Raw genomic sequence first — 10,926 nt, 5'->3', positions numbered from 1 at the left:
ACCATAAATCCTGCTTTGTTTGGAGGCATGTATTTCTGTGATGCCCCATCCACCAAACACAATCCATCATTGACCAAATAACACAACATGTTAACAAATTTTTATTCTTTGAGAAAGAATAATCCATTGGAAAAGATACCAGGATTCATAGAAGACCTGAGGTATCTCTGAAAAAACACATTCCCAAAGAGAGAATTAAGTCTGCCCCTCAAAATTTGAGAATTTCACTTTAACAGATCTTCACCAAATCATAGACATAGATATGGAAGTCATTATCAAACTTGATGAAATACACAGAAGGTTTGTTGGGAACTTGGCAAATAATTTTACCTATCTCTTGGGTTCCATCTTTTTTGTTGTACTGCACTCTTTTGCTCTCCAAGGAATCCCTGCCTAATTACAAAGTCACCTCTACTGGAGGACATTCAGGCGTGATGTGAAAGTTGCCTTCAATGGAATCATCATGATGGTGGTAAAGGTACAGGACCGGATCATTCTGGTTGACAATGTAGAAACAGGTCGTTATGGTCTGCACCTCATTTGGGACCACGCCACTCCACTCTTCCTTAGAGCCTGGCATGATGTGGAGGTTGCCTTCCAGGTAGTCATCCAGGAGGTGGTAAATGTACAAGACCGGATCTTTCTTGTAGGTAATATAAAACCAGGCCTTCATGATTGGCACCTCTTCTAGGACCATCCCGTTCCAGTCATTCTTAGAGCCATTTGTGCCCATGAATGTATGTTTCACTGCTCTGCCAACTATGGTGTTTGAGAGATGAGTGTCTGTCACCTGAGGAAATGGCACATTATTAGGGAGGATCTTCAGGTTTAAAATCCTTTCATCACTATGAAGCTCCAAGCCACAGACACAATCAATCCCATCATATTTCAACAAATAGAGAGAGGGATATGTTGGCAGTTGATCTAGAATGATGGCTTTTCAATGGGTGACTGGTTCATTGGCTTCCTTCCAGCCATGAGAAATTCTGCGGCCAACAATATTCTCCAGGGCCTCAAAAGGCTTACTAAGTTTTTGCTTCTGGAGCGATGGCCCATTCTTCTTCTGGAGATGTGGCATGCCACTCATACTGAGAGGCATCTTCATCATGGCGGGAGACTTTCTGAGATAGGCCACAGCACTCCTGTTACACTGTCTCTTGGCTCTGTTTCTGTGCTTGGGCTTCATAGCTGCCAATCTCTGCATAGGAAGAACTCTTCAGTTTAAATCAGACACAAAGTGGTTTCCTCCACCATAAGTGCCTGCAAGGATAAGAAGGTGAGGATGTGAGGTCAAGGCTCTTTTTAGGAATAACTTTGGAGCAGGTGAAAAAGGCAGGGCTGAATAGATTTGGATACCTAAATGTAATATGTTCTTAAGAAATTAGTAGAAAAATTATCAAACTCTTGTCTACAGCTCAGTATATGTGTATCAGAGACATATTCCTGCTGCAAAATGCAATTGACCTCTACTGAGAAACCTACTTCCTGACTTACTATATCAATGAGAGAGGAAGCTATGCCTATACCTAAAGTGAGAAAGAAATGATGTGGAAGTGTCATAACAATCTGTTGATTTCATTGGCTAAGCAATAAAGAAACTGCTAGGCCCATTGGATAGGCCCACCCTTAGGTGGGTGGAGTAAACAGAACAGAACACTGGGAGGAAGAGGAAGTGAGGTCAGACTCCACAGCTCTCTTCTCCAGAGCAGACACAAGAGAGACGCCATGCTACCTGCTCCAGGGAAGACGCACGCTATGAAGCTCCGACCCAGGATGGACTTAGGCTAGAATCTTCCCGGTAAGCGCACCTAGGGGTGCTACACAGATGATTAGAAATGGGTTAAATTAATATGTGAGAATTAGCCAATAAGGGCTAGAGCTAAGGGCCAAAGCAATGTTTAAATGAATACAGTGTCTGTGTAATTATTTCGGGGCATAAGCTAGCCGAGCCATGCGGCTGGGGTGTTGGGGATGCAGCCCCACCGCTGCTCCTTATTACTACAAATGACGCCCAGACGTGTGGCTAACTGAACCCACTGAAAGCCTGAGAAAGCTTGGGAAAGTGTGAAGCATGTTTTCTTGATTATGGCAATTTCTCGGGTCTACTCTGCTTGCCAGAGGCAAGCAAGCGCCTCATCTAAGAGAGGCTTCCTGACCTAGCTTTAGCTGCAAAGCCTGCAGCTCATTAAGAGGTCCTGCCACGAAACACTTAAACGGTGTTGACGAAAAGCTGAACACATGCTTTTCGGTTTTCAGCCGTAGCAGGAAAAAAGCTGTGCCGTTTAAAAATGCCGGCTTTCTGGGCCATCCTGCCAGGGCAAACTCTGACTGTTTGAGGCAGGAGGGCCAGCTACCGAGAGAGGACTTGAGTGTTGTCTGTTGTAGCTCGCTGGCTGGCAGGGACCTTGAAATGCTATAAACATGGCTACAGCCAGTACCTCAGCCATGAGGCTGGAAAGCTAAGGAATGGGCTACATCTAGCCGGCAAAGCCACGCCTTTAGTCCTACCGAGATTGCTTGGTAAATTAAGGACTCATGTGATCAGAAAAAGAGAGATATACAGTAAAGAGAGATTCAAAGACAAAGAAAAATTTTAAGTGATTTACAGTGTTAAAATATAAGCAGACTAAAAGTTAAAATTCTTAAAGTAAACCTCTGTGACTTCAAGGTGTGATAGCACACGCCTTTAATCCCAGTGCCTAAAAGGCAGAGACAAACAGATCTCTGTGAGTTCAAGGTGTAGTAGTGTACGCCTTTAATCACAATGCCTGGGAGGCAGAGACAGGCGGATCTCAGAGAGTTCAAAGACAGCCTGGTCTACAGATATACGCTCAAAAAGCAAAGAGTTAACTTAGGACTGTCACAGCTTAGCTTCTTAAGCGCCTAGTGATTTAAAGGCGCAAATCAAAAGTGCTCCTGGATGGTAAAAAATTGCAGATTCAAAATAGGACAGATTCAGACCACTAAATGAGTCACACTGTTGGATGAATGTACGTAGGCTTGGGAAAGAGAAGAAAAAGAATATAGAGAATAAAGTTAATGGTTTTAAAAAAAAGGTAAAGTCTTTAGAGTACAGATAGTTAAGAGATTAAAAGAAATAAAGAAATATAAGCCGCGTAAAGATGAAAAATTCACAGAGAGTCTGGATTCTTTGTATTATTGTGTTTTCTTTAAAATTTTTGAATGTGAAGGAGCTAAGTACAGAGAGACATTTCATTATATGGGCTGCCAATTGGAACCAGTACGGATATCATGAGGGTATGATTTCAGAATTTGGATCTAAGGATATGATACTTTGGAAAAGAGATTCTTCTTTTGTTTTCACAGAGGATGAGACTCTATGGATTTCTTCTATTCCGATTTGGTATGATGGACCACGTCCTCCTGAAGGGTTGCTGTGAACATCTTCAGAAAATTGCTTTGCTCAACTGCCAACTGAGATGAAACTAGCACACAGGTTATACCATGAAAGACCTAATTAACGACGCCCCCATTCAGCAGGAAGCAGTTTGGAGAGAAAAAACTGCGCCCATGTTCCCAAATATGGTTTATAAATGTTCTTTTACATTTAAAGGGGGATATGATATAGACATGAATAATTTGCATTAGTATAGATTTTGCTTTATTGATAGAGATTTACGGTCAATTTTGTTATATGTATAAATGTTTCTGATGTAACTTTTACTTGATAACTGTTTTGTTATATGTAATTTTGCTATGTTAAAGTTAAAGCCTTCCTTTTTTTGTTTAAACAGAAAAAGGGGAAGTGATGTGGGAGTGTCATAACAATCTGTTGATTTCATTGGCTAAGCAATAAAGAAACTGCTAGGCCCATTGGATAGGCCCACCCTTAGGTGGGTGGAGTAAACAGAACAGAACACTGGGAGGAAGAGGAAGTGAGGTCAGACTCCACAGCTCTCCTCTCCGGAGCAGACACAAGAGAGACGCCATGCTACCTGCTCCAGGGAAGACACACGCTATGAATCTCCGACCCAGGATGGACGTAGGCTAGAATCTTCCCGGTAAGCGCACCTAGGGGCGCTACACAGATGATTAGAAATGGGCTAAATTAATATGTGAGAGTTAGCCAGTAAGGGCTAGAGCTAAGGGCCAAAGCAATGTTTAAATGAATACAGTGTCTGTGTAATTATTTCGGGGCATAAGCTAGCCGAGCCATGCGGCTGGGGTGTTGGGGATGCAGCCCCGCCGCTGCTCCTTATTACTACAAAGAAATATCTGAACAGATGGCAAAGAATTCAAAGAACAGCCACTTCTCTCCTTACCACTCAAGCTACTGGTTAGTTGGCTGATCTATAACCACCTGCCCAAGGTCATGGCACTCCAGTCCACTGGCTCTCTCTATTGTGTCTCCTGATCCAGATCCAGGTTGATTACATAAAGATATTCTGTATCTTCATTAGAGAAGTGAGTACTGTGAGTCAAACTGCCAAAAGAAAGAAACATTAATCTGTGCAACAGCACCTATTAGAAATAATTATCTTTTAAAACACATATGGACAAAGAGGATCTTTGCCATTTAAGTGGACTGAGGAATTGGACATTTTTAGCAAAGATAGAGTGGGGAGAATACCTGACATTAACCGTCCCGCAGCTACCAAATATAGGAGCTGTTAACGACATAAATTTTGGACCCAGAGCAGATTTGAAAGAAACCTTTCTTTGACTACAGAGGTCCTAGTTGCTTCCTAAACATATTTACCAAAAGAAAATATCTTGGCTCTCTAGATTCCAACTTCTGGAAATTCGGTTGAACAGTTGTGGAGCCCAAGAGCTGAACTGACCTCCTCAGCCACCGTGAAGATTGTAAGCCCACCTTCACAGAAGACTAGTGCTTCATGTGGAACAGAGTTGCCACCCCCAACCAAAGCTTTGTGACATCATCAAGGCTCTACTTATGTCATAAAACTCCTCCTAGCCAGGTTTCTTCCCTACTAACCCCCAGATATATCCAGCATACAGGTCCTAAAATGCTGCTCATACTGCCCCATGAAGACCCAAAATAAAAACCCCAATCTTCTTCCCAATTACTTGAGTCATATTTTCCAAGTAACTCAACCCGTTTATGTGTTTTTTTTTTTCTGTAAAATAATTTTTGGTCTGAGTCAACAACTCACATAAATGTTTTTTTTTCCTAGCTCCAATATCCTCATTGGTTATTTTCTATTGATTTTTCCATTACTTCATAATAATAATTATCAAACTTTCCACTTCTCTTCCTCCTCCCACATTCTTCTTGCTCCGCAAATAAACCTCTCCACTCAAACACCAGTCCAAATAGAGGGCAGGGTACTTTGAGCTGTGGGAAGTCCAAGCCCACCCTTCATCCATCCAGATTTAGCAAGGTATGCATCCACAAAAAATATGATCACAAAAAGCCAGTGTATGATATGCAGACAATTGCAAGTGCCATTATCTTTGGCTTCTCCGTCTGCCCCAATTGTCAGCCACATTCAGAGCTTCCAGTTTGATCCCATGTTCTTTCATTCCCAGGTCACTGGATTAGTTGAAATCCCCTTACTTCAGGCACAGTGTCTCATAGTGTGGACCAAGCCCTTATATTCCTGACATCCTGGCTCTTTTTCTCCATCCATCTGCTCTTCCACTGGAGCTTGGAAGCTCCATCTAGTTTTCTGATTTTGACCCTGACTTGATCTCCATCATTTGCCAAACAAAAGTTCCATGGTGGTTTTCAAGATAGTCAGTCATCAGTCTGATTATGGGACAAGGCACACATAGTTCCTAGGGACATGTCACAGTGCGGTCAACTTCTCCTCCCTGCTTAAGTACCTAGAGAGGGTCACCCTATGGCCTTCTGAGAACCACTCGAGAGATATCGATCTTGACATCCCCAGAATGGCCCCATTAATTGAGATATCATCAGTGTATGTGCATTAACTTGTGTGTGTTTGTGTGTGTGTATTTAAATCACAATAACAAATGGATTGTAATATTGAAGTTTCTTCTCATCTTGAGAAGAATATTTGCTACAGAAACACTCTAACAGTAATAGTGAGAGTGTAAACTATCTAAGAAAGGAGAAATAACTGGAGGAATCCCCCAGGAGTTAGGATCAGTGTCCCAGGAATTACGCCCAAGGAAAGTCAATGAACTCAGTGATGGAAGATAAAACCCAGCCTAAATAAAACCCTAAATCATTTAGGTGGAACATGAGATACTCTTACAACAGTTACAAGAGGTCTAAAATACCTGGAATGGAACATAAGGGGAACACAATGACGTGGAGCTGAGAGTCCATGGCAAAACTGATTGGATCTGGCAAAAATTATGTAAGCATACCAAGGAAACCACCAGTGGGACAAAACCCTAAGAAATCTGTATGACAACATATCATGTTGAACATAATGAGATTTATAGACAAAGGAAAGATCTTAATTATGTCACTGTCACACAGGTGATGATGAACCAGTTCCATCGTAGAGTGACTCCCTGCTGTGTTTAAGATAACCTGTCAATTCTGTCTAGTCAGTTACAAGGAAATTTGCATTAATTGCACAGATTAACTATCAGCATCATTTACTGCACAATCAAAGGCAAGGCAAGGAAATCATAGACATGTTGTTGAATGCTGATGATGTTATTGGGAGTTTTGATGTTTTTTTTTCTTAAAGGGAAATCATCGGTGACTCTCATGCATGAAGCAGATCCTTTCTCTGTGATGTTTCCTGAATAGCCACTGAGATACCAGCCCATTGAGTTGTGGTCTCTCTCTCTTTTAAAAAGCAACTTCTACCTTCAGCTTGATCTCTTGATTGAGCTTCACTTCCGGCTACTAGGCTCCTTTTCTGATCCTGCAGAGGGCTTTTGTAAGGGATTGTGATCCCTAAGTTTTTCTTCTTTCAAGAACTAATCATTCTATTAATCACAATTCTAAACTGCTGTGGGAGTTTGATGTGACTTATGCCTTCACATGTGATACAAGCGACCTGTGTGTATAGGGTCTTCTCTCTGTTCATGTGGGGAAGGCATGGCAGCAGGAGTAGATGGCTGCTCATTCTCTGTAAGGAAATCAGTAAACAGTGGGCACCAAGTACAAGGATGTCCTGAAATATTAAGTCTTGTCCTTTCAAGGCCCCAAAGCCTCCAGCTAGGTTCAGGGTCACGACAATCTCCAAAACCCACCAAGCATGAAGTATTCAGAACCAGAAGCCTGTGTGTGCCATATCACACAAATTCATCGTGAGTACACCAATCTGTTTTTTTTTTTTAATTCTAAATTATTTTGTCCCATCAGAACGATCTATATTACCAATTAACCAAATTTGCTGCATCTTTGGTGTCCTAGAATTGCTTTAAATTGTTGCTGGGACAGTCTTACAAACCTTCCTGTGCTGTTATGAGACCTTAAGGGGACAGCACTTATTTCAGAAATCAAAGGCAGTTGGGTTCAATCCTATGGTTAGCTGTTAGCTAGACACTGGAAGGATGGATTTGACTAAGAAAGGGAGACAGCATACATGGAGGCAGGTAACCTTTCCTTTGCAAAATGACCCATTTTGAGGCCTTACTTCAGGCTCTTCTCTTCTCCTAATCTTGGTTTTTTTATTAGTTTAGGAGAAGAATTAAAACTCCATTTACAGTATCTGTGAACCTGAATGAGTTAAGTATGTGTGACCAACTGGATGTCTGCCTGTCTGTCAACAGGGCCAGAGTTCAGGGGCATCTGATGCATAGCACAGGAATGTCAGCCATCAATCTCTGGTCCACCTAACTCTACAGCATTAGAGTTGTCATGGTTGCTCATCTGAACTTCCTCATATGATCTCCATCCACAGAGATGTCAGAAAAATCCTCCCCTGAGAGTGCAAGTTATTTACAAATGAAAGATTATACAACAGAAGACACATGGGAGATTTATATGGGCAAGCTGTTGAAAGGATAAATTGACAGAAGAAGTTTATTGATTAATTAAAGAAAGAATCCGCTTCAGCTGATAGGTTAGAACATAGGTAGGTGGAGTAAACAAAATAGAATGCCGGGAGGAAGAGTTAGTGAGCTCAGAGAAGCCATGCTCCCCTCTCCCCGGCAGATGCCATAGCTCTGCTCTCTGAGGCAGATGTCGATGCAGCCAGCCACCATGTCAGACATGCTGAATTTTTCCTGGTAAGTGCACCTGGTTATACTACACTGATTATTAGAAATGGGTTAAAATGCTGAATCTAATGGGCCAGCAGTGTTTAAAAGAATACAGTTTTTGTGTATTTATTTCAGGCATAACCTTCATGCAGCCGTGGTGATGGGAACACAGCCTCCCTGCTCAAATAACTACAGAATGGCTTGCAGCCTTGTGGACAACTGAATCCACTGAAAGCCTGAGAAAGCTTGGGAAAGAGTAAAGCATGTTTTCTTGGTAGCAGCGATTTCTCGGTCTGCTCTGCTTGCTAGAAGAAAGCAAGGGCTCTCATCTAAAAGAGGCTTGCTGACTCAGCTTCAGCTGCAAAACCCTGCAGCCCTTAAGAGGTCCTGCCACAAAACATTTAAATGGTGTTGATAAAAGCCAACTGAATGCTTGCATGTTTTCAGCAGTAGCAGGAAAACAAACTGTGTTGTTTTAAAATGCCGGCTTTCTGGGCCATCCTGCCTGGGCAAACTCTGACTGTTTGAGGAAGGAGGGCCAGCTACAGAAAGAGGGCTTGAGTGTTGTCTGTTGCAGCCTCTTCAATGGCAAGGACCTTGAAACACTGTAGACTTGTGGCACTGAATCGGCTCTGTTCGGTACCTCAGCCACAAGGTTGGGATGGCTGAAAGCTAAGGAATGGGCTACATCTGGCCAGCAAAGCCACGGCCTTAGTCCTACTGAGATTGCTTGGTAAATGAAAGACTCATGTGGTCAGAAAAATAGAGAGAGAAATAGAGTAAAGAAAGATTCAAAGAGAAAGAAAATTTTTAAATGATTTACAGTGTGTTAAAAATATGTGCAGGCTAAAATTTGAAGTTCTTAAAGTTAAAAAAAGGAAGAGAGTTGTTGGGTGTGGTAGTACACACCTGTAAACCCAACACATGGGAGGCAGAGGGAGATTGACCTCTGTACCTTCAAGGTGAGGTAGCACACGCCATTAATCCCAGTGCCTTGAAGGCAGAGACAAACAGATCTTTGTGAGTTCAATGTGTAGTAGCATACACCTTTAATCCCAATGCCTGAAAGGCAGAGAGAGGCAGATCTCTGAGACTTCAAGGACAGACAGGTATACAGAGTTATTCCAGGTCAAAGATACAGAGAACCTGTCTCAAAAGGCAAAAAATAAAAAGGAAAAATAAACAAAATAGAGGTTAAATTGAAGCGCACAAAGATGGAAAATTCACAGCGAATTTTGATATTGTATGCTATTATGCTCTTTTTGAATCATTTGAATTTTGAGGCAGTAGCAATAGCTGCTAAAAGATGTTTCTTTATAAAAGCTGCTGAAATAATCCAACATAGATATTTTGAAAATGCCTTGACTTTGAAATTTGGATCTAAGGACATGATGCTTTGGAAAGGAGTTTCTATTTTGTTTTCACAGAGGGTGATAGTCTGTGGATGCCTCTATCCTAATATGGTAGGATGGACCACGCCCTACTTAAAGGTTGCTGTGAACACCTTTAAAAAATTGCTTCACTCAACTGCCAACTGAGATAAATCAATAATGATGCCACCATTCAGCAGGAAGCATTTTGGAGAGAAAAACCTGCACCCACGTTCCCAAATATGGCTTATAAACGTTCTTTTACATTTAAAGTGGGATGTGATATAGATATGAATATTTGCATTAGTATAGATTTTGCTTTACTGATAGAGATTTTAGGTCAATTTTGTTATATGTATATGCAGTTTTTATCTCAATTAAGGTATTGTGATTGTGTAGTTCATTTAAAAATATAATGTATATAGGTTATTAATGGATAATCATTAATAATAGTCAAGTTTGTAGTCATGTTAGTTAGATTTTCTAGCTACATAGATATATATATTTCAGTCAGATAGACATTATTCATATCTCTCTAGACTACAAAATAGGCTATTTAATGTTTTAGTACCTTAGGGTTTTTCATGACAGTGAGACACTCTATTCTTGGCTGCACATGTCTACTTCAGGAAGAAGATGGGCATCAAAGAGGATCCTTATGGAGTTTGATAGCCATTTGGGGAAGAAACTGCTCTTGCCTGGATTGTTGCATAAACTGTACACAGAAAACACTCAGAGAGAGGACTACTGAACTTGCCTAAAGGTGAGATGATCTTTTCGTGTTCCTGATTCAGGAAAGGGTCAGCAAAACATTCTTCAAGACAAGCAGATAGTGACTGCCTTTGAAATTTCCTGCTTCATGGAAATGTCTGCTGGAAACTATGGGCCTGTAGGCTGAGGATGGAAACACCAACGGTACAGAGGAACTTTGGGTGACTGTCCAGGCAGCGAGATGTCTCTGTCATTTCTAGAGTTTGAAAATGGCTTACTTTTTGTTTGCTTAGGTAACACTGTATTATTCTGGAGTCTCTGATGGAGTGGATAGTTATAGTTTTCCATTGTTATGATAAAAGATAAAATAGATATAAATATTGTAACTGTAATTCTTGCTTGATAACTGTTTTGTTATATGTAATATTGCTATGTTAAAGTTAAAGATTCCGTTCTTGTTTAAACAGAAATAGGAGTAATGGTGGAGTATAGGTCATTGGTTAATTAAATAAAGAAACTGTTTGGCCTGAAAGGTTAGAACATAGGTGGGTGGAATAAACATAAGAGAATGCTGGGAGGAATAGGAATTGAGCTTAGAGATGCCATGCACCTCTCCCATGGGCAGAAATGGTAGCTCTGCACTCTGAGGCAGATGGTGATACCGACAGCCACCAGGTCAGACATGCTAAATCTTTCCTTCTAAGCACACCTCGTGCTGCAACATATATTA

Source organism: Microtus pennsylvanicus, chromosome Y (assembly GCF_037038515.1).
Source record: "Microtus pennsylvanicus isolate mMicPen1 chromosome Y, mMicPen1.hap1, whole genome shotgun sequence".
In the NCBI taxonomy this organism is placed as follows: Eukaryota; Metazoa; Chordata; class Mammalia; order Rodentia; family Cricetidae; genus Microtus; species Microtus pennsylvanicus.
Note: the sequence above shows the minus strand (reverse complement) of the source record.